This window comes from Chiloscyllium punctatum, chromosome 5, assembly GCF_047496795.1.
Source record: "Chiloscyllium punctatum isolate Juve2018m chromosome 5, sChiPun1.3, whole genome shotgun sequence".
NCBI classification, from domain to species: domain Eukaryota; kingdom Metazoa; phylum Chordata; class Chondrichthyes; order Orectolobiformes; family Hemiscylliidae; genus Chiloscyllium; species Chiloscyllium punctatum.
The window spans coordinates 54142468-54168051 of record NC_092743.1 but is presented as its reverse complement, the minus strand read 5'-3'; positions in this window follow the sequence as shown (position 1 = coordinate 54168051).

The following is a 25584-nucleotide window of genomic DNA, read 5'->3' as shown; positions in this document are numbered from 1 at the left end:
AGATCTCTCTGCCCATCAACTTTCCGTTCATTGTATAATTCACTCTAGAATTAGCTTTGCCTAAATGCATCACCTGACATTTCTCTGGATTGAAAACAATCTGCCACTTTTTTGCCCAACTCTCCAGACTATGTATACCCTGCTATATTCTCTGACAATCCCTTATGCTTTCTGCCACTCCACAAATCTTTGTGTCATCTACAAACTTGCTAATCATACCAACAATGCCCTTTTCTAGATCATTTATGTATATTACAAACAACAGTGGCCCCAACACTGACCCCTGTGGAACACCACTGGTCACCTTTCTCCATTTCAAGAAACTCCCTTCAACTACTACTTTCTGTCTCCAGTTGCTCAACCAGTTCTTTATCCACCTAGCTAGAACACCCTGCACACCATGTAACTTCACTTTCTCCATTAATCTATCATGGTGAACCTTATCAAATGCGTTACTAAAGTCCATGTATATGACATCAACAGCCCTTCCTTCATCTATAACTTGGTCACTTCCTTGAAGAACTCTATTAACTTGGTAAGGCACGATCTTCCCCGTAAAAAAAACATGTTGCCTATCACTGATAAGCCCATTCTTTTCTAAATATAAATAGATCCAATCCCTCAGTACCATCTCCAACAACTTTCCCACCACTGACGTCAGGCTCACTGGTCTGTAGTTAACCGGAATATACCTTCTTGTACAGGGGGACAACATGAGTAACCCTCCAGTCCTCCGGCACCTCACCTGTGTTTGAGGCTGTCACAAAGGTATCTGTCAGGACTCCGGCTATTTCCTCTCTCGCCTCCCTCAGCCAGCTGGGATAGATCCCATCCGGTCCTGGGGATTTGTCCACCTTAATAACCTCCAGCCTACTCAACACATCTTCTCTACTTATGTCAACATGATCCAGGTTAATCAAACTTTTACCTCTAATCTCAACATTCATCATGTTCCTCTCCTCAGTGAACACTGATGCAAAGTAATCATTCAGAATCTCACCCATTCTCTCAGGTTCGGCACACAGCCTTCCTTCATTATCTTTTAGTGAACCAATCCTTTCTCTAGTTACCTGCTTGCTTCTTATATAAGAATAAAATGCTTTGGGATTTTCCTTAATTCTGCTAGCCAAAGCTATTTCATGACCACTTTTAGCCTGCTTGATTCCTCGTTTAAGACTTGTCCAACTCTTCCGATATTCCTCCAGGGCCAGTTCTGTTCTTAGCTGCCTAGACCTTATGTATACTTCCCTTTTCCTCTTGGCTCGTCATACAATTTCTCCTGTCATCTACGGTTCACGAATCTTGCCCTTCCTATCCTTTGCCTTCAACGGGACATACCTATCCTGCAGTATTTTCAACCTATCTTTGAAATCCTCCCACATCTCAAATGTCAACTTCCCTTCAAATAGCTGTGTCCAATCCACATTTCCAAGCTCCTGCCTAATTTTGATATAATTGGCCTTGGCCCAGTTTAGTACCCTTCCCTTAGGACCACTCTCTTCTTTATCTACGAGTATTCTCACTGTTCCCAAAGAAATCCCCCACTGCAACTTCTACCACCTTTCCTGGCTCGTTCCCCAGTACCAGGTCCAAAATGGCCCCTTCCCTCGTCGGACTATTGACATACTGCTCTAGAAAACTCTCCTGGATGCTTCGTACAAATTCTACCCCATCCAGGCCTCTGACGCTAAGTGTATCTCAGTCAATGTTGGGAAAATTAAAATCTCCCATCACCACTACCCTATTGCCTCTATATCTTTCCATAATCTGTTTACCTATTTGTTCTTCGACCTCACACTCACTGTTGGGATGTCTGTAATACAGCCCCAACAATGTAACTGCACCCTTCTTATTTCTCAGCTCCACCCATAATGCGTCACTACCCAAGATCTCCATAGTGTGCTCCTTTAATACAACCGTGATATCGTCCCTGAAGAGCAATGCAACTCCACCCCTCTTTTACTTCCCTCCCTGTCCTGTCTGAAGAGTCTATATCCTGGAACATTTAGTTGCCAATTATCATGCCCTTCCTTCAACCAAGCCTGTGTGATTGCAATAACGTCATACTCGCAGGCACCAATCCAAGACCTAAGTTCATCTGCCTTACACACTAAACTCCTTGCATTAAAGTAGATGCATTTCAGGCTACCAGTTTTTTTTTGCGCTCATCGGCTCTCTGCCTACTCTTCCCTTTATTAATGCTATCTTCATAATTCTTACAGTCTCCAGTCTCCACCTCACTGCCTACTTGCTTTCTCTTCTGGTTCCCAGCCCCCTGCCACATTAGTTTAAAACCTCCCCAACAGCAGTAACAAAAACTCCTCCAAGGACATTGGTTCTGGTCTGGTTCAGATGTAGACCATCCATTTTGTATTGGTCTCACCTTCCCCAGAACTGGTCCCAATGTCCAACAAATCTGAACCCCTCCCTCCTACACCATCTCTCAAGCCATGTGTTCATCCTGCCTATTTTTTCACTTCTACACTGGCTAGCACATGGCACTACCTTTGAGTAATCTCCTGTTACCTCATCCGATATAATGGACACAAGCATTTTCCACACTATTGATATGAGTTTAACTGCTCTGCAATTCCTATAGGGTTGCATTTACCACCCTCCAGTCTGCTGGGAATGTTCCAGAATGTAAAAATTTTGGAAGACAACGACAAACACATGCAGTATTTTCATGGCTACCTCCATTAGGTAACCTAGGTTATGACTCTTGGGATTAATCAACTCTTAGTCCAATTAATTTCTCCAAAACTAGTTTTTAATTAATATTAATTTTTTTCAAGTTCTCCCTCTTCCAAATACAGCCTCCGGATATTTCACATTGACTCCTGCTGCCTCTCCAAAGCTGCAGCATTATTTTCTGTTGCTGTAATTGGAGATGCTTCCTGACATCTGGTGACCCAGGACAGTGAAAATGATCCTAATATACCATATCCCATAGGAAGAGCAAACCATGTGGTAAGCTGCCGTGCAATGATTTACCCTTAAATTACACACAGCCATGCTCCTGAGTGGCACAGTGGTTAGCACTACTGCCTCACAGTGCTAGGGCTCCAGGTTCAAGTCCAGTCTTGGGTGGCTCTCTGTGATGAGTATGTACATTCTCCATCAACCACCTGATGAAGGAGCATTGGTTTTCTCCCACAGTCCAACGGTGAGCACATTAGGTGGATTGGCCAGGCTAAATTGCTTTGTGCTGTCAAGGGGTACCCAGAGTTACTAGGCATGTTTGGGGCACTTGTTGGAGGTTTGGTGAAGGCCTGCTCAGCTAAATTGCCTGTTTCAGACCTGTAAGGTTTCTATGATAGTCTTTTTCTCCAGCTGAAAGAATATTAAATATGTACCAGGGATTTCACCTTATTTCTTGCTCTTTAAATGCTTTTTAATCTAATATAAGGACCAATTGTTTCACTAAAGCTTGGGTAGTAGAAATACTCACCTGGTCTTGCTTATCTCGGTGACTGCTCATCCAGTGTTGGCTCCCTGTCCTAAATAGTGAGCTTTTGATTTGGAGATGTTGGTGTTGGTCTGGGGTGGACAAAGTTAAAAATCACACAACACCAGGTTATATTCCAACAGGTTTAATTGGAAGCACACTAGCTTTCGGAGCGACACTCCTTCATCAGGTGGTTGTGGAGTACACAATTGTAAGACACAGCATTTATATCAAAAGTTTACAGTGTGATGTAACTGAAATTGTACATTGAAAAATACCTTGATTGTTTAAGTCTCTCATCTGTTAGAATGACCATGTTAGTTTCACTTATTTCATATATAAATCACAGAACTTTTTAAAAAAGTTACATTCTCAGGTTATCTTTAACAATTGGTGTAAGCCCAGATAATGTGTTGAAGGTGTTCAGCCCCCTGTGTACTGTTGTCTATGCCATAATGTTTAGATTGATTCTACTCTAAAAAATGAGTTAACAGTCTTACATAGATTTATGCAGTTTTTGAGCAAAGTACAAATGTAACTCTGTAAGTACAAATTCATACCACAAATGTATATGTGTATGTGTGCATGTGGGTGTTTGTGTATGGGGTGGGGGGCTGTGAGTGTCTGTGAGAGAGAGTGAATATGTGTGTGTGTGAATGTAAAGAGCTCTAAGTCTGTGAGAGGGTGTATGTGTGAGTGTGGGAGTGTTTGTGTCTGTAAGAGTGTGTGTGTATAGGAGTGTCTGTGTGTGTGTGTGTCTGGGATAGGATGTTGTGAGTGTGTTTGAGAGAGAGTATATATGTGTGTGTGTGTGTGTGTATGAGTGTAAAGGGGTCTAAGTCTGTGAGAGGGTGCATGTGTGAGTGTGGGAGTGTGTGTGCCTGTAGGAGTGTGTGAGAGTGCCTGTGTATAGGAGTGTGTGTGTGTGTGTGTGTGCGCACGTATGTGTGTTTAGGAGTGTCTGTATGTGTGTATATAGTGCAATGGTGGTCACCTGTAGTGTGACATGAATCCAAGGCCCTGGTTGAGGCCCTCCTTATGGGTATTGGTCTTAGCTTTCAGCCTCTTCTCAGCCACTTTTCGCTGCTGCCTGTCCTGAACCTTATGGTTTTCCCTGTAACATCATTTGTGAATATTATTAAAATTCAGTTTTCTGAAAGCTTTTGAAATCCTGGTCTTCTTGATGTTGAACTTCAAGGAAAAAAACGGGAAAAGTGCACTTCCTTCCACTTATCGGCCAATGCACTTTTCACTGAAACATATTGTTTTGAGTGATGTTGACTGAGGATAAATATTGACCACATCAATTGGGTGAACTCTTCTGGTCTACTTCAAAAGTGTATTGACAGATCTTTAATGTTCAGTCTGGGAGATCAGGTCTCATTCAAACAATAATATTATCAATCTCAAATAAATAGAGATAAGATCTTCATTCATATGTGTAATCAGGACAGCTGGAATTAAGAATTACACTTGCTAAATGATAATTATTATGTCTTTTCTGATCTTGGAAGCTTTGAAAGTGTCTCTGAACCACATATACAGAAGCCTCTGCTCGAATCAGGAACAAATTGTGTTTTGCTGGCTCTCTGAACTTATCTTTCTGCCCACCCAGTTTCTGCCATTCTTATAAAATTAAACATTTCTCTGTCCTTATATCTCAAACTTCAAGAGAACACAGGTACTAATCTTACTGAAGACCAAACTATTTCCACTTACTATTTTCAAGTTGTGCACCCCTCAGCTAATATCATCAAAATAACTTAGAATATTTACTGTGGTTGTTCTTAACTGGCACAGATTTGATGGGCAGAAGGTACTTTATCACTACTGTAAACCTCTTAAGACTTACACAAATGAAAATCCATAACAATTTGGAAGCTACAGCTGACTTGAGAAGCAAAGGAAATACATTGCATACAGTTTCTCAGTGTGGAATCAATACAGGCAAGATAAGAGCTTAAGAGCTTTTACTTTAAATAATGATGTATAATATTTCTACAGAGAAACCATTTAGATTAAATCGAACTTCTCTTTATGAGACACAGTATGTTAGTTCTGGCACCAAAAGAATTGTAGGTAGTCTGTGGTTTCATGGTACATCAATGCATTATACATTGTAAGAGTATGGATTACAGTATAGATTTTGTCCATCATGCCTTATCAGCAATAGTACTTGACGCAAACAATCTAGTAGAATTACAATGTTAAAGCTTGATTTCTCGTTTTGCAATACATTAAGTTTATTAAAACAACAAATAAAGATGATTCACCCTTTGACCCTCAGCCTTTTATGACTAGACATTCTGCTGCCAAAGAGAGAATTAGAGGTTAGCTAAACTGAAATTGACTTTAATACTAACATTAACAGATTCAGTAAAGATCAGGAATTGTTAACTTTTGATTTATTTGTATGCCATGTCCCTAGTATAAATGTAGACTATTTTCAGCACCTTTATGGAGGCATATTACAGCGTGGGTCTCATCCTGAACATCCACAAGATGAAGGTCCTCCAACAACCTGGCCAGGCATTGTGAAGTGAGCCCATGAACATCAAGGTTCATGGGAAAGCCTTAGAGAACTTTGATTATTTCCAATACCTGGGGTGTGTCCTGTCAACCAAAGCAGCTCGAGATCCAGCACTGCCTCCAGTGTGCCAATGCAGCCTTGGCCACCTGAGGAAAAGGACATTTAAGGACAACAACATCAGATTCAACACCAAGATCATGGTTTACAGAGCCGTGGTGATTCCCGTCCTCCTACATAGCTCTGAGACGTGGGCTGTCCAGAGTAGATACCTCAAGGTGCGGGAGCAGTACCACCAACACTACCTGTGCAAAATCCTGCACTTCCACTGGGAAGAAAGACGTTCCAACACCAGTGTCCTTGATTATCCCACCATCTCCAGCATTGAGGCACTAACCACGCTTGATCGCTATGATGCGTTAGGGGCATGCTGTTTGTATTGCTGACTTGAGATTTCTCAAGCAGGTGCTCTACTTCCGGCTTCTGACTGGCAGGTGAGTCCGAGATAGACAGAGGGTGCACTTCAGTGATACCCTCAAAGCCTCATTGGTGAAGTGTGGCATTCCCACAGACACCTGGGAATCACTGACTCAAGACCGGCCAAAGTGGAGAAGGAGCATCCAGGAAGACATCATGCACCTTGAGACTTGCAAAGGCAAAAGGCAAAATCAGACAAAAAAACAATGGAAGGAGCGCACTGCTACACCAATACCCAACCATCCCTTCCTGTGACCACCAAGTGTAACAGAGCCTGTGGTGGCTGTATTGGTCTGTGCAGTCACCCACGGACTTAGCGTGAGAGTGGAAGGGAGTCATCCTTATCTGCAAGAGACCACCAATGATAATGATGATGATGAATATATCTTGAATAGTATCAAACTGGAATTGTAAAAAAGCATTAATATTATAAATATTAGACGGTAGCATCACAGTAGTGAACATACACTTTGGGTGGGGATTAGTTAGCTCAGTTAGCTGGATGGCTAATTTATGATGCAAAGTGATGTAAACAGTGTGGATTTGATTCCTGCACTAGCTGAGATTATCATGAAGTGTTCTCTTTTTCAACTTCTCCCCTAACCTGAGGCATGGCGACCCTTATGTTAAACCACCACCAGTTCTCTCTCTGTCCAATGAAAGAGGAACCCTATGGTCTGGTAAGATTTTAGTGACTTAAGAGATTCAGCTAAGATTAATTAACCTGTTGGGTTGCCTTTTGGATATGAAACAGCAAACCAAGATTTTATGAAAACCAAGGCTGATGGAAACAATTCCATGGAATGTTCCTTTGCTGCCTTAGACAACATTCCTTCCTCAACCAAAATCACTAACTTACCAAATCAGTTTGGAATGAAGATAGCTCTTCAAAGTATCAAAGGAAAAATGCTGAAGGCAGGAAAACTTATAGGAATCATTGTCTTAAGAGTGTAGATGATATAAAACTTGTGAATGTAGTAAATAATGAGAAGAGAATATAAGTTCGTGGAACAATAGATGTATGGCAGATGAAATTCACTGTAGAAGGTGAGAGATCATGCATTTCGTTAGTCAGAAAGGGTATTATTGCAAATACAAATTTGTGTTCAAGGACAGCTAAAGGATGTGGAGACATGCTTTATTTTATTCAAAAAAATAGCAAAACAAATTGAGTGGCAGAAGGAAAATTAGTCACTGCTCATGCAAGGTTGGATGACAGGTAGAAAATTCTCACATTCAAAAGATGTGTTTATGGATTGTGATGCACTAAAAAATATATTCTCAGTACATATGAGGTTGTTCTTGAAGCATAACAGGCAAAGGTTGTGAGACATAAGGAAATAACCTTGAAAGACCTATGTTGAATTTGAATGGATAAAGCAAGGTAATGTTGACTGTTTGACGCAGGCAATAGCAGTAGATGCTAAGACTCCTACAAGTCATTTTGATGACCAGAGGTTTGTAACATCAGCAGTGGAGATAGTGACAATTATAAGCGGATCCATGTAATTTAACTTTTTGTCCATCATCACCATAAACCCAAGGAAGATGGAAATAAGGCAAGTATCCAGGGTAAAGAAAGAATAGCTGTGATCCCCCAAGAATTCCATCTCAGGCTGAGAGTGGAGATGAAAATTGAACATCAAACTTTTTCTGTTGTAATAAAGTGAAACATTCTTGTTCTGATTGCTGCAAGTTGCATGGGAAGCCTATCGGGTTTATTGGCATTCATGTGAATGATTCTGAAAAAAAAAACCAGCATGGAAACATAACAGTTCAAATTGTAGTTTTAACTACAACCATGATACTGATGGCAAACACTTCTGTGAGTTCAGGAGTGGTGAATAAGGCAGACATAAAATGTATAAGATTTTTGTGAAGTTAAAAAGTAAACCCTTACTCCTCAACTTATATGGCTGCAATGATAACAATTTTAAGGGATACAGGAGCTACTCAAACTCCTTGTTTGGAGTAAGACAAAATCTTTCCTCCAGAAAGGGCATTGAAAGCAGACGTTTTGATGAAGGGACTGAGCAGAGAATACAAATGTATTACTTCATGCTATATACATTCAAAATGTAACTTAATGTCCTGAACATTTCAGGTGTTTTCCTTTGTGTGTAGTGAATAGAGCAATGACAAATCAAAGTCCAATAGCTAGGGTTAAGGTAAAGCAGATAATAAGTAGCAGAATGTTTTTTTTAAAGATGGAGGCATTTTTTAAAAAAATGCTCATGGGATGAGGGCATTGTGGGTTGTGCCAGGTTATTTATTACCTATCACTAATTGCCCTGGACAAGGTGGTAAGACATAGGATTGGAAGCAAGGCCATTTGGCCCATCAAGTCCACTCCGCCATTTAATCATGGCTGATGGGTATTTTAATTCCACTTACCCGCACTCTCCCCGTAGCCCTTTAATCCTTGCGAGATCAAGAATTTATCAATCTCTGCCTTGAAGACACCCAACGTCCCGGCAATTAATTCCACAGGCCCACCACTCTCTGGCTGAAGAAATGTCTCCTCATTTCCTTTCTAAATTGACCCTCTCTAATTTTAAGGCTATGCCCACGGGTCCTAGTCTCCCCGCCTAACAGAAACAACTTCCCAGTGTCCACCCTTTCTAAGCCATGCATTATCTTGTAAGATTCTATTAGATCTCCCCTCAACCTTCTAAACTCTAATGAATACAATCCCAGGATCCTCAGCCGATCATCATATGTAAGGCCTACTATTCCAGGGATCATCTGTGTGAATCTCCACTGGACACACTCCAGAGCCACTATCTCCTTCCTGAGGTGTGGGGCCCAAAATTGGGCACAGTGTTCTAAATGGGGCCTAACTAGAGCTTCATAAAGTCTCAGAAGCACATTGCTGCTTTTATATTCCAACCCTCTTGAGATAAATAGCAACATTACATTCGCTTTCTTAATCATGGACTCAACCTGCAAATCAACCTTTAGAGAATCCTGGACTAGCACTCCCAGATCCCTTTGTAAGTTGGTTTTATGAATTTTCTCACCGCTTAAAAAATAGTCCATGCCTGTTTTCGTTTTTCCAAAGTGCAAGACCTCACACTTGCTCATGTTGAATTTCATCAGCCATTTCCTGGACCACTCTCCTAAACTGTCTAAATCTTTCTTCAACCTCCCCACCTCCTCAGTAGTACCTGCCTATCCATCTAACTTTGCATCATCGGCAAACTTTGCCAGAATGCCCCCTGTCCCTTCATCTAGATCATTAATATATAAAGTGAACAGCTGTAGCCCCAACACTGAACCCTGCAGAACCCCACTTGTTACCTGCTGCCATTCCAAAAAAGAACCTTTTATCCAACTCTCTGCCTTCTGTCAGACAGCCAATCCCCACTCCATGCCAGTAGCTCATCTTGAACACCAAGGGCCCTCACCTTATTCAGCAGCCTCCCACCATGAGGGACCTTATCAAAAGCCTTTTGGAAGTCTAGATAGATGACATCCACCAGGTTTCCCTAGTCTAACCTACTTGTTACCTCTTCAAAGAATTCTAACAGGTTTGTCAGGCATGACCCCCCTTACTAAATCTATGCTGACTTGTTCTAATCCGACTTTGCACTTGCAAGAATTTGGAAATTTGAACCTTATCGATGGATTCTTGAATTTTACCTACAACCGAGGTTCGGCTGATCGGCCTATAATTTTCCATCTTTTGTCTTGATCCTTTCTTGAACAAGGGAGTTAAAACAGCAATTTTCCAATCATCTGGGACTTTCCCTGACTGCAGTGATTTTTGAAAGATCACACCAACGCCTCCGCCAAATCCTCAGTCGTATCTCTCAGAACTCTAGGATGTAGCCCACTGGGGCCAGGAGATTTATCGATTTTTTGATCTTTTAGCTTTTCTAGAACTTTCTCTTTTGTAATGGCTACCATACTCAACTCTACCCCCGACTCTCCTTAATTGTTGGGATATTACTCATGTCTTCCACTGTGAAGACTGACACAATATAATTATTAAGATCTTGAGCTATTTCCTTGTCTCCCAGCACTAGCCTTCCAGCATTAATTTGGAGCTGCTCAATTTCTACTTTTGCCTCTCGTTTGATCCTTATGTATTGAAAGAAACTTTAACTGTCATTTCTAATATTACTGGCTAGCCTACTTTCATATTTGATTCTCTCCTTCTTTATTTCTTTCTTTGTTATCCTCTGTTTTTGTAGTCTTCCCAATCTTCTGATTTCCCAGTGCTCTTGGCCACTTTATAGGTTCTCTCTTTTTCTTTGACACATTTCTTGACTTCCTTTGTCAGCTATGGCTGTCTAACACCTCCCGGATAATCTTTCTTTTCTTTGGGATGAACCTCTGCACTGTATCCTCAATTACACCCAAAGACTCTTGCCATTGTTGCTGTACTGTCTTCCCCACTAGGCTCTGCTTCCAGTCGATTTTCGTCAGTTTCTCTCTCATGGCCCTGTAATTATCTTTATTTAACTGTAACACCATTACATTCAATTTTGCCGTCTCTCTTTTCAAACTGCAGAATGAACTCTATCATATTATTATCACTGCCTTCTAGGTGTTCCCTTACTTTAAGATATTTTATAAAGCTGGCTCATTACATAGCACTAAGTCCAGAATAGCCTGCTCCCTTGTGGGCTCCATCACAAGTTGTTCCAAAAATCCATCCTATAAGCATTCCATGAATTCCCTTTCTTTGGATCCATCAGCAACACTATTCACCCAGTCCACCTGCATATAGAGTGGTGAGCAGCCTTCTTGAACTGCTGCAGTCCTTGAAGTGTAGAGACACAAACAGTGCTGTTAGACATAGGTTGGAGATGCTGGTTTTGGACTGGGGTATACAAAGTTAAAAATCACACAACACCAGCTTGTAGTCCAACAGGTTTATTTGGAAACATTAGCTTTCGGAGCGCTCCTTCATCAGGTTGTTGTGGAGTATGAGGTTATAAGACACAGAATCTATAGCAAAAGTTTACAGTGTGATGTAACTGAAATTATATATTGAAAAAGACCTGGATTTTTTGTTAAGTCTCTCATCTTTTAGAATGAACATGTTGTTTCAGTTCTTTCATATGTAAATCACAACATTTTTAAAAGTTACATTCTCAAGTGAACTTTAACAACTGGTGTCATGTCGGCTCAGATAATGCGTTTAAGGTGTGAGACTGTCTGTTCAGACTGATTCTAATTTTTAAAAATGGATTTACAGAATCTTACATAGATTCATGCAGTTTTTGAGCAAAATAAAATGTAATTCTGCAATGGAAGGTGCTGTTGGAGAACACTTGATGTGTGATTTGTAGCTGGTACACACAGCTGGCCATTGTATGTTGATAGTGAAGGGAGTGCAAGTTGAAAGTGATGGATGTTTTGGCAATCAAGCAAGATTCTTTGGCCTGGATGGTTTTGAGCTTCTTGAGCGTTGTTGAAGCTGCACTCATCCAGGCAATTAGGGAATAATCCACCATATTCTTCCTTGGGATTTATAGATGGCAGAGAGGTACTGGGAAGAAATGAGAAGTTGCTTATCTAATGATTTCTGGTCGCTGATCTGGTCTTGTAGCCGAGTATTTATATGGCTAGTCCAACTCAATTTCTGGTCAATGGTAATGTCCAGGGTATGGGTAGTGGGGATTGCAGTGATGTTATTTCCACTGAGTGACTCGGGATGATGATTAGATTATTTGCTTCTTACACTTTACCATTAAGAGTAGACAGGTAGGGTAGTAATTGGCCAGGCTGGATGTGTCCCCAGTTTTTTGAGCACAAGAAATACCTGGGCAATTTTCCACATTGCCAGGAACTCTCAGTGTTATCTCTCTACTAGAACAGTTTGGTTAGAGCTGTTTTTTAGACTCTCTACAGTGTGGAAACAGGCCCTTCAGCCCAACAAGCCCACACCGCTCCTCTGAAAAGAAACCCACACAAACCCATTCCCCTACCCTATATTTACTAATGCACCTAATACTGTAGGCAATTTAGCATGGCCAATTCACCTGACCTGTGGAGGAAACTGGTGCACCCGGAGGAAATGCACACAGACACAGGGAGAATGTGCAAACTCCACACAGACAGGCAGGAATTGAACCCAGGACCCTGGTGCTGTAAGGCAGCAGTGCTAAACACTGAGCCAGCGTGCCACCAGTTCTAGAGCATCAGTCTTCAGTGCTATTCTGGAATGTCACCATGGCCCAGTATCCCATGATTGATATCACGTGGATCACATAGAATTTGCTAAAGTCTGGTATCTCTAATCTGTTGGCTATGGGATCTCATTGCCCTGTCTTTTGCATGCTGCTTTTCCTTTTTTACTTAGATTACTTACAGTGTGGAAACAGGCCCTTCGGCCTTCCAACAAGTCCACACCAACCCGCTGCAGCGCAGCCCACCCAGACCTATTCCCCTACATTTAACCCTGCACCTAACACTACGGGCAATTTAGCATGGCAAATTCACCTAACCTGCACATTTTTTGGAGGAAGCCCACACAGACACAGGGAGAATGTGCAAACTCTACACAGTCAGTCGCCTGAGGCGGGAATTGAACCCGGGTCTCTGGCGCTGTGAGGCAGCAGTGCTAACCACTGTGCCACCGTGCTGCCTGAAGTAGTCCAATGTTACAGCTTTACCAAGTTGACATCTCATTTGCAGCCTGATACTGCTCCAGGTATGCATTCCTCCATTTTGCATTGAACCAGGATTGATTCCTGGTCAGACAGTAGTGGTGGAGTAGCATCTGAGCTGGGTCAGGAGGTTACAGACATTATTTCCTCAAAGCTGCACAGCCACACAGTTGGTCCACACATGGTACATGTACTATCTAACAGCTTTAGAAATCAATACAGCACATAGATATCAGAAGTCCATGCATCAGTAAAAAAAACATAGAGTGAGTATTAGCTACAAGTTATTGTTGAGTGCAATTCTCCTGCTGGCAGCACCTCATGAGAGTTGAGAGTGTGGTGCTGGAAAAGCACAGCAGGTCAGGCAGCATCCAAGGAGCAGGAGAATCAATGTTTCAGGCATAAGTCCTTCATCAAGAATGAGGCTTGTGGGCCAAGGGGGCTTTTAGATAAATGGGATGGGGTGGGGCTGAGGGGAAGGTAGCTGAGAATGCAATAGGTTGATGAAGGTGAGGGAGAAGGTGATAGGGTGGAGAGGAGGGTGGAGCGGATAGATGGGAAGGGTGATGGTCAGGTCAAAAGGGCGGCGCAAGTTGAAGGCTTAGGACTGGGATGGGGAGGAATGAGGAAACTGATGAAATGCACATTAATTCTGTGTGGTTGCAGGGTCCTAAGGCAGAAGATGAGGCGTTCTTCCTCCAGGCATTGGATGCTTAGGGTTTGGTGATGGAGGACGCCCAGGACTTGCATGTCCTTTGTGGATTGAGAAGGGAATTAAAGTGTTCAGCCACGGGGTGGTGGGGTTGGTTGGGTGTCCCAGAGATGATCTGCAAGTTGGCATCCTGTCTCCTTGCTGTAGAGGAGACCACATCGGGTGCAACGGATATAGATGACATTAGTGGAGGTACAGGAAAATTTCTGTTGGATGTGGAAGGATCCTTTGGGCCTTGGACAGAGGTGAGGGAGGAGGTGTAGGCACATGTTTTTCACTTCCTATGTTGGCAGGGGAAGGTGTTGTGAGTGGTGCACTTCCTGCAGTGGCTGGGGAGATGCTGGGAGTGGTGCATTTCCTGCAGTGACAGGGGAGATGCTGGGAGTGGTGCACTTCCTGCAGTGGCAGGGGAAGGTGTGTGGAGTGGTACACTTCCTGCAGTGGTAGGGAAAGGTGCCGGGAATGGTGCGCTTCCTGTGGTGACAGGGGAAGGAGGTGGGAGTGGTGCATGTCCTGCAGTGGCAGGGGAAGGATCATTTCAGACAACACCTCTGGAACACCCACACCAACCAACCCCACCACATCCCCCACAATGACGGCATCACAGCAACAGCCTCAGTACTCAACACCAACAGCTGCCAATCTCCAAATACGTCCTACAACTCATCTGCTTTATCCTCGATCACAACATCTTCACCTTTGACAACCAATTCTTCATCCAGACACATGGAACAGCCATGGGGACCAAACTTGCACCCCAATATGCCAACATTTTCATGCACAGGTTCGAACAAGACTTCTTCTCTACACAGGACCTCCAACCAACATTATACACCAGGCACATTGATGACACTTTCTTCTCTGGATCCATAGCGAGAAGTCATTGATAAAATTACACAGTGATATCAACAAGTGTCATCCCACCATCAAATTCATCACGGACTATTCTCCAGTATCTGTCTCATTCTTGGACACATGCATCTCCATCAACAATAGACACCTCAGCACCACACTCTACCGCAAACCCACAGACAACCTCACAATGCTACACTTCTCCAACTTCCACCTGAAATATATTAAAACAGCCATCCCCTATGGAAAAGTCCTATGTGTACACCAGATCTGCTCAGATGAGGAAGAACGTAAGCACCTGGAAGTACTCAGGGATGCCCTCATAAAAACGGGGTATGATGCTCAACTCATCGACTGCCAGATCTGACTTGCCGTAGCAGGGAACCGTAATGACTTCCTCAGGATACAGATACGTGCTGCAACCGACAGAATACCCTTCATTGTCCAGTACTTCCCAGGAGCCATAAAACTATACCACATTCTTCGCTGCCAGCAACACATTATCAGTGAGGATGAGTACCTTGCCAAGACCTTCCCCACACCTCCACCTCTCGCCTTTAAACAACCACCAAACCTCAAACAGCTCATTGTTCGTAGCAAACTATCTGGCTTTCAGGGCAATTCCATACAGCCCTGTCATGGTAGGCGCCGCAAGACCTGTCAGAGTGTGTACACGGATATCACCATTATGTGTGGGGACACCTCCCACCATGTACGTGGCAGGCACTCATGCGAATCAGCCAATGTTGTCTCTCTCATACGCTGCAGGCAAGGATACCCTGAGGCATGGTACATTGGTGAAACCGAGCAGAGGCTACGGCAACAGATGAATTGACATCGCACAACAATCACCAGACAGGACTGTTCCCTCCCAGTTGGAGAACACTTCAGCGATTTGGGACATTCAACCTCGGACCTTTGGGTGACTGTCCCCCAAGGTGGACTTTGGGACAGGCAGCAGTGAAAAGTGGCTGAGTCTGATAGCTAAGTTTGGTACCCATAAGGATGTCCTCAACTGAGACCTTGGGTTCATGTCACATTACAGGTGACCACCATTGCACTATACATACACACAAGCACATACAAACACACGCAGTGATATTCCTAAACACACAGACACACACTCCTACAGACACACACTCCCCCCCCACACTCACTCATACACCTTCTCACAGACTTAGACCCCTTTACCCTCACACAAACGCATATACACTCTCTCTCTCAGACACTCATAACCCCTCACTCCACACATATACACACACGCACACACACACACACACACATATACATTTGTGGGGTGAATTTGTACTTGCAGAGTTACATTGTACGTTGCTCAAAAACTGCATGAATCTATGTAAGATTCTGTTAACTCATCTTTTAGAGTAGAATCAGTCTAAACATTATGGCATAGACAACAGTACACAGGGGGCTGAACACCTTCAACACATTATCTGGGCTGACACCAATTGTTAAAGTTCACCTGAGAATTTAACTTTTAAAAAAAGGTTTTGCGATTTACATATGAAAGAAGTGAAACTAACGCGGTCACTCTAACGGATGAGAGACTTAACAAACAATCAAGGTATTTTTCAATGTATAGTTTCAGTTACATCACACTGTAAACTTTCGCTATAAATTCTGTGTCTTACAATTGTGTCCTCCACAACCACCTGATGAAGGAGCGTCGCTCTGAAAGCTAGTGTGCTTCCGATTAAACCTGTTGGACTATAACCTGGTGTTGTGTGATTTTTAACTTTGTACACCCCAGTCCAACACTGGCACCTCCAAATTATAAAAGATGAAAGTTCTTATATAGATATTTTTATTGAAAAAAAAGGAATTTTTTTAACATTTGCTTACAAAATTATGAAGTAATACAAACAAATATAAACACTAATATACAATTAAATATATATATAAAAAATAACCAAAACACAAAAAAGGAACTAACTAACTAACTAACTACTAATCTATCCTACAAACAACCAAAACATAAAATAGGATATTCTACATAAATAGTGAAAAATAACAGGATAATTAAATAATTAAGTACATACTCAAAATTAATTAACATCAAATCATAATAAAACCCATATTTATACGGGATACTGCCTCCCGGGAGACCCCGGACCAGCCAGAATCCCTACCACAGCTAGACAAAAGCCCCTGACAATATGGCCGAAATATCTGTATCTATATAGTTCAGAAAGGGCTGCCATATTTTTTGGAATAATTCAGTTTTTTGGTGCACCATATTTGTGAGGAAGTCAAGGGGGGTATGTTCCATGATTAACCTGTGCCAATTCAAAAGTCCTGGAGGACCCTCAGCTACCCAATTCACTAAGATATTTTTCCTTGCATAAAAAGAGAGAATGGAAAATAGCTTCATCCCACGCACATCCAGGGAGGGCAAATTTGAAAAGCCCAGGAGAAGAGACACTGGATCCAATCTAATCTCCATTCCCAAGATTTCTGTCAGAGCATTCGCTACTCTGCCCCAGTATTTGCGGATCTTGTGACATGTCCACAAATAGTGCGTGAGAGTGCCCACTTCTATTTTACATTTAGGACACACTGGGGATGTTCCTAACCTAAATTTTGCTAGTTGTTCAGGTGCTATATGAGCCCTATGGAGTATCTTTAATCGAATGGCTTGGGTTCTATTACAAATAGAGATCTTTCTGGCATTTTCCCAGATGTCCTCCCACATTTCTAGAAGGATTTCTAACCCCAATTCCTGGTTCCATGTTTTAGGCAGTCGTTCCATGTCTTTCGAAACCTCATTATGTAATGAGTGATAAAGAGTACTCACCGAGGGTGGACCCATTGGCCATAGCACTCTTCTCTCCTTATCCGATTTGTAGGGACTGTCTAATAATGTGGTCTTCTTCTGTATATTATCTCGTATTTAGAAATAACGAAAAAAGTCTCCATTAGGCAGTCCAAACTTCTGGTGCAACTGCTCAAAAGACATCATAACCTCTCCATCGAACAGATCCCCCCAAGCAGGGGACACCTCTGGACCTCCAAGTTTTAAATGTGGCATCTGTCTGCCCTGGCTGAAAACCCGATGCTCCCACTATAGGAATATAAGGAGAGGTTTTTTTGTAGGTTACCCTCATCTTGCCGCATTATCCTCCAGGCTTTAATTGTATTTAATACAATAGGGTTTTTACAATAGTCCATAATAGCTCTCACCTTATCTAAAAATAAAAGAATGATGAGGGGACACTTTGCTTGGGAGGTCTCAGTGTCTAACCCAATTGATTGTGTGTCACAAGGGACCCAGTCAGCTATATAGCATAATAAAGAACTCAACTGACCCCTCCTAGAGTCTGGAAAATCCAGTCCTCCTCCTGCTTGTGGAAGCTGCAGCTTTTCTAATTTGATAAAGGGGTCGTCTGTGATTCCAAATAAAGGAACCACGCCGGCCGTGTAGTTTACATAAGGTCAGTCTCGGCAACATCAGAGAAAGTATTTTCATAGGATATAGGAAACAAGGCAGAATATTCATTTTAAATAGAGCTACTCTGCCTAACCAGGATATTAGGCGATCTCCCCAGCATTGAAGGTCCTGCCTTATTTTCTCTAGTAGGTGCACAAAATTGGCTTTATACAGGCCAGTTAGTCTTACTTCTGTGGTAAGCAAATTAATGGAAAGGGTACTGAGGGATAGGATTTACGAGTATCTGGAAAGACACTGCTTGATTAGGGACAGCCAGCACGGATTTGTGAGGGGTAGGTCTTGCCTTACAAGTCTTATTGAATTCTTCAAGGAGGTGACCAAGCATGTGGATGAGGGTAGAGCAGTGGATGTAGTGTACATGGATTTTAGTAAGGCATTTGATAAGGTTCCCCATGGTAGGCTTATGCGGAAAGTCAGGAGGCATGGGATAGAGGGAAATTTGGCCAATTGGATAGAAAACTGGCTAACCGGTCGAAGGCAGAGAGTGGTGGTAGATGGTAAATATTCAGCCTGGAGCCCAGTTACAAGTGGAGTTCCACAGGGATCAGTTCTGGGTCCTCTGCTGTTTGTAATTTTTATTAATGACTTAGATGAGGGAGTCGAAGGGTGGGTCAGTAAATTTGCAGATGATACGAAGATAGGTGGAGTTGTGGACAGTGAGGAGGGCTGTTGTCAGCTGCAGAGGGACTTAGATATGATGCAGAGCTGGGCTGAGGAGTGGCAGATGGAGTTCAACCCTGCCAAGTGTGAGGTTGTCCATTTTGGAAGAACAAATAAGAATGCGGAATACAGGGTTAATGGTAGGGTTCTTAGTCAGGTGGAGGAACAGAGGGATCTTGGGGTCTATGTACATAGATCTTTGAAGGTTGCCACTCAGGTGGATAGAGTTTGTAAGAAGGCCTATTGAGTATTATCGTTCATTAGCAGAGGGATTGAATTCAAGAGTCGTGAAGTGATGTTGCAGCTGTACAGGACTTTGGTTAGGCCACAGTTGGAGTACTGTGTGCAGTTCTGGTCGCCTCACTTTAGGAAAGATGTGGAAGCTTTGGAGAGGGTGCAGAGAAGATTTACCAGGATGTTGCCTGGAATGGAGAGTAGGTCGTATGAGGATAGGTTGAGAGTTCTCGGCCTTTTCTCGTTGGAACGGCGAAGGATGAGGGGTGACTTGATAGAGGTTTATAAGATGATCAGAGGAATAGATAGAGTAGACAGTCAGAAACTTTTTCCGCGGGTACAACAGAGTGTTACAAGGGGACATAAATTTAAGGTGAAGTGTGGAAGGTATAGGGGAGATGTCAGGGGTGGGTTCTTTACCCAGAGAGTGGTGGGGGCATGGAATGCGCTGCCCGTGGGAGTGGTAGAGTCAGAATCATTGGCGACCTTTAAGCGGCATTTGGATAGGTACATGGATGGGTGCTTAATCTAGGTTAGAAGTTCGGCACAACATCGTGGGCCGAAGGGCCTGTTCTGTGCTGTATTGTTCTATGTTCTATGTTCTATGTTCTACAGCTGACCAAATACTGGGGTGATAAAAATACTGAAATATAGAAAACCCTCCAGTGACCACCGAGAGGGAAAGCAAGATCCTTCTGATAAATTGGATATACTGGCGAGACCACCCAATGGCATGGCCCACAATTTTGTAAAATTGATTTTATAGCTTAAGAACATACTAAATAGATTGATTACTTGAATTAAGTGGGGCACGGATATCAAAGGGTTATTTAAGAAAAGGAGGACATCACCTGCATAGAGAGTGATTTTATGTTTACCCGAACCAACCCTCGGAGCCACTATGTTAGAGTCGGTTCATATAGCTTCTGCTAGTGGTTCGATTATTCGCGTGAATAATAACGGTGAGAGAGGACATCCCTGACGACAGTCCCTACTCACACTGAAGCTATCTGAACCTAAACCAATGGTGATCACAGCTGCTTTGGGATCATTATATAATACTGAAACCCATTTTGAAAATACCTCTCCAACACCAAACCTTTCCATTGTGTAAAAAAGATATGACCATTCTACCCGATCAAATGCCTTCTCTGCATCCAAGGAGACAACTATCGCCAGTATTCTTTCCTGTTGACAGGCTAGTATCATATTTAAGACCCTTCTAATGTTGTTAGATGATCTACGGCCCCTGATAATCCCTGTCTGGTCCTCTTTTATGATATATGGTAAGACCCTGTCCAATCTTAATGCTAAACCTTTAGAAAGGATTTTGAAATCCACAATTAGCAAGGATATTGGTCTATAAGATGAACAATCTTCTGGGGCCTTTCCTTTTTTAAGAATGAGAGAAATAGTTGCTTCTCTCAACGAAGGCGGGAGGCAGCCCTGGCTATGTGAGTAAATATACATGTCTATAAGTGGACCAGCCAGTTCCCCTATAAATTCTTTATAAAATTCAACCTGGAATTTGTCTGGTCCAGACTCTGAAGCTGTCTAATTGTGTCAAGTACTTCCAGGGTTGTCAGGGGGGCATTCAGGGTCAACACCTGCTCTGAGGTTAAATCCAGAAGGCCAAGTTTTTAAAGAAGGACTTCATCTTCTTAGTTCTATCCTCACAGTTCTACGATTTATACAATTCAAAATAGAACTTTTTAAAGGCTGCATTGATCCTATTATGATCACGAGTCAGAGTACCAGCACTTTCCCTAATGGACATGATAGCTTGAGGAGCCTTTTTTATCCTAGCAAGATATGCAAGGTATCTGCTAGGCTTGTCGCCATATTCATATAGTCTTTGCTTTGCAGAAAATATTTCCCTCTTTGCTGTTTGGGTAAGTGCAGTGTTCAAGGCTGCCCTAAGGGCTGTGATGCTTTGTAGCTTAGTAACAGAAGGTCTGTCAACATACACTGTCTTCAAGCGAGCCTCGAGCAGGCGCTGTTGTTCTCCCTTTTGTCTTTTCTGGGTCGCAAAAATATGAGATGATCAAACCTCGTGGATAAGCCTCACTGGTCTCCCACATCATCGATGGGTTACTGGCCGTACCTGAATTAATTTCCAGAAAGGTTTTGAATTCCTGAGAAAAATATATTATAAATTTGCTATCCTTCATTAAAAAGGAATCCATACGCCAATGTCGGCGGCCTGTCCCATCGTCCCTAGTCTTAACTGCCATATATACTACGGCATGATCAGAGATTGCTATATTGCCTATTTTGCAAGGCAATATGGAATTCAAAAGGGTTGAGGGAATAAAAAACATATCAATTCTAGTATGACACTTGTGTGGGTTAGAATAGAAAGTAAAGTCTCTGCCCTGGGGGTGAAGGCACCTCCACACATCTACTAGCCCTAGCTCCTTATTCAGATCCACCAATTGTCTAGATCTAAGAGATATACCCATAGTGCTCTTGGGTATCCTATCTGTCTCTTAGTCCATAACATAATTAAAATCTCCTCCTAGAATTGAATGGGGGGCCCCCAAAGCCATCAACTTGGAGAACGCCTCCATTACAAATTTGAAGGGGTGTGCTGGGGGGGCAATAAAGATTCAAAATCCCATACTCCTCTCCATTTATTAGGGCTTTAATCCAGATTCGTCTTTTATCTGGCTTAAGATTTTGAAAGGAAGATCATTATGAATGACAATGACTACTCCCCTACTTTTTGAACTAAAAGATGAGAAAAAGGCCTGGTCAAATCCACCCTGTTGTAATTTTAAGTACTCTTTGTCAAGTAGATGCGTCTCCTGTAAGAGAGCTATATCAACCCTTTCTTTTTTGAGGTTTGATAATATCTTCTTCCTTTTGATTGGTGAATTACTCCCCTTGACATTCCAGGTGTACCACATAAGCGAATGGCTAGCCATGATCATCCAGGCAAGCCCGAGACCTCCCAGGAGGAAGAACCCCATCCAAAACACCCTGAGTAAAGATCATGGAAAATTCACAAAAGCAAAAATTCTTTAAGACATTTACACCAACACAATTAAAAACTAGTCCTAAGTAAAGAAAACGATACAAAACACATTTGAAAGGAGATTTTGCCCCTTGCTCCCAAGGGGTGTAACTACCTATCAATAACCCCACAGTAACCTCTCCTACCTAGTGCCCTGCCCTTGACCCAGGCATTATAAAATGGAGTTAACAAATTCGAGTGTTCTATAAAAACAAAGTTGAAAGTGAGCGACCCACCTTCCCCCCACCTCCACCCCCCCCCCACCCAATACCAACACCTAGGTGTGTTTAGCAAGCATAATACAAAATCGAAATATATAAAACTACAAAGTTACAATCCCAGCAATTATTAGAAAACTAAATAAGATGACAGAAGAAAAGAACCCCACTCTAAAAAAGAGGTAGGAAAAAACAACAAACCCCCTTCCCACACAAATCAAGTAAGCCGCACGGTCTATGAAAAAGAAATCACATAGTGAATAACAAATAAGCCCCCCCTTCCCAAACCCTCAGAGAAGGTAATGAACAAAAACGGGTGGAGAAGTTAAAAAGGGTAACTGGAGGGTGGGGGGGAAATAAAATCATTATCCATACAGTTTAAGTCTCACTGTCTATTTAAGAGAGTCCAAGAATTCTTTTGCCTTCTCTGGTGATCCAAAGCTGTATACGGATCCTTCGTGGCTGAAGTGGAGCATTGCCGGGTAACACAAGGAGTATTGGATATTTAGGTCTCTCAGACACTTCTTCGCCTAATCGAATGCCCTCGTCTTGCGGACCACGGCTGGAGAAAATTCCTGGAATAACATAATCCTTGAACCCCTGTGCATCATGGCCTGGGGATCCTTCCCCAGGACTCTGGAGGCTTCCAGGAGCATTAGCTTCTCTCTCTAACATTGGAGCCGGAACAGAACCAGGCAGGGGCACTGGTCCGACCCGGGCCTGCGTATAGCAACTTGGTGGGTTCACTCCACCCTTATCTGGTCTGGTCTGGACTCCAACTTTAATATTTGAGGGAGCCATTGCTCCAAAAAACTGTGAGCTGACCTTCCTCTTCCCGTTCGGGAAGGCCCAGCAACTGAATATTTTTTTGATGGTCCCGATTGTCAAGGTCATCAATGTGCTCCTTCAAGGTCGGGACTCACTGCTCAAGAGCCCGGACCTGGCCCACGGCCGACTCGGCAGCAGCCTCCGAGGTCACAACCTTTTGCTCCACCCCTCTGACTTGTTGTTCAGGTTTTTCAATTTCTCGGTCATGCTTCTGCGGATGTATAACATCTCCATGATTCTGTGAGCATGATCTTAATCTCCACAACCACCTGATGAAGGAGCAGCGCTCCGAAAGCTAGTGCTTCCAAATAAACCTGTTGGACTATAACCTAGCGTCGTATGATTTTTAACTTTGTCCACCCCAGTGCAACACCAGCACCTTCAGGTCATAGCCAAAATATGGCATAGTTAGGTTTCATTTTCTCACATTAGTGGAAATAACATACAAGGATCTCGTGAAGTTACCTCTGGAGTAAAAGGAAATCTGTCGCGATAAACCAGGGTGCAAAAGTTAGCCGGATATGGTGTGGATGTGGGAGAATCTGCGCCAATAAAACAGTTTCAGTTCAGAAAAATAAGTTCAGATGAGAACACTTCCATACGTCAGAAAATCGCTTGATTGAACTGAGTCAAAGCAATTGGAATTCTGCAATTGCATTAGTTCCAAAACTGCTGTGTTAACTGGATTCTGCACAAATTAAAGTAAATGCGTTAGCAAAAGTAGATTCATACACATTTCCTTGGTTAGAAGATTGTGTTGATGGATAGTGCTTCATTCTTTACTACAACTGACTTATTGATGAGAGGTTGGAAAACCAAGTTGAAGTTGAGAACTGAGGAGATATCTGCTCTTGTTATATCAAATTGATTATATCAATGGTGAATCATGCCATTTAGGTTAAAATAATGATCCAGGAACTTTCAAAACATTATGACCTATCCATACTTAGTGTTGTTAATTATATAGGTTTACTTCTGAAATATATTTTCATAAACCAGCATCTGGGAAGAACATGTAATGCAATTGGGAGCTTGATTTAAACAGCTGCTCCATCATTTAATAGGATCATGGCTGATTTCATCTTGTCCTCAACTCCACTTTCCTGCCATGATTCTCATAAACTGTTACTAATTAATAACCTGTCTAATTCTTATGGCATAAGAGTGAATTTATAGAAGAAATGTTAACTTATCAAGGACATATAATAGAAAATTGACAAATGTTGCCAAGAAGACTAAAAATAAAGGCTTTGACAGAATTTCCCATTCCTAAAATTAATTAAGAAATCATGAGATCTTTTCGACTCTGTGGCTTCTATTGAACGTTTTTGCCTAACAACGGTATTATGGCCTACTCCCAACAACCTTATTGCAAAAGCAAGCAAAGGCAAATGGTCAAAAGTGTGCCAAATAGCTTTCAAGAAGCTGAAAGCAATACTAATGAATGAAGTGGTGTCAGCCACTCTTTTTACTAAAAATCACACAACACCAGGTTATAGTCCAACAGCTTTATTTGGAAGCACCAGCTTTCGGAGCGCTGCTCCTTCATCATGTAGTTGCATCCTGTTGAAGGAGCAACGCTATGAAAGCTAGTGCTTCCAAATAAACCTGTTGGACTATAACCTGGTGTTGGGTGATTTTTAACGTTGTCCACCCTTGTCCAACACTGGCATCTCCACATCATGACTCTTTTTGCTAAACCCGTTAAAATGGTGAATAATGCTTGTTACATGTAGTCTTATTGCAAGAAGATGAATCGAATGCAAAAAAAAAGCAGGAGGGTACTTTCCTAAGAAACAAAATGAAAATAAGTATTTTAAAGTAGAAAAGAATTGGGGATTGTTGCTAGCTCTTCAATATTTTGATATTTAAGTCTGTCACATATACAGTGAATAACAAATTTTCACTGACTATAATCCCTTGGCCTTTGTCATAAATTTAAGAATCAGAATGCGAGACTGTTTCAGTGGTGTTTGCTAATTCAGCCTTATAACAAAAAAGTTGTTCATGTTGCTGGAAAGGATAATAGCATTGCTGATGCACTGTCAGGAATATAATGATTGGGGAATTGAGTGGAGATTAAGAAGGTGACAAGAAACTGTATAGATTTTGTATAAAGAGTGAATGAAGATGAATGAATGTAAGTCTAAATTTTTATGTTTTTGTGTTGTCTGTGTTTTGTTGTCTATATCACAAGAAAATGTATTTGAAAATAGTGCTTCATATCCCAAGGGTGGAAGCATGTTGGGAGTACACATTTATAATAAAATAATGTAAGAACTAGGAACAGGAGTAAGTAATTCAGTTGTTCCATCATTTAATAGGATCACGGCTGATCTCATCTTGTCGTCAACTCCACTTTCCTGCCATGATTCTCATAAACTGTTACTAATTAATAATCTGTCTAATTCAAATCTATTGAATGCCCCAGCATCCATCATCCCTGGGGTAGTAATTTCCACAGACCCTTTAGAGTCAAAGAGTCATAGAGTCGTAGAGTCATATAACACAGAAGAGGCCATTCAG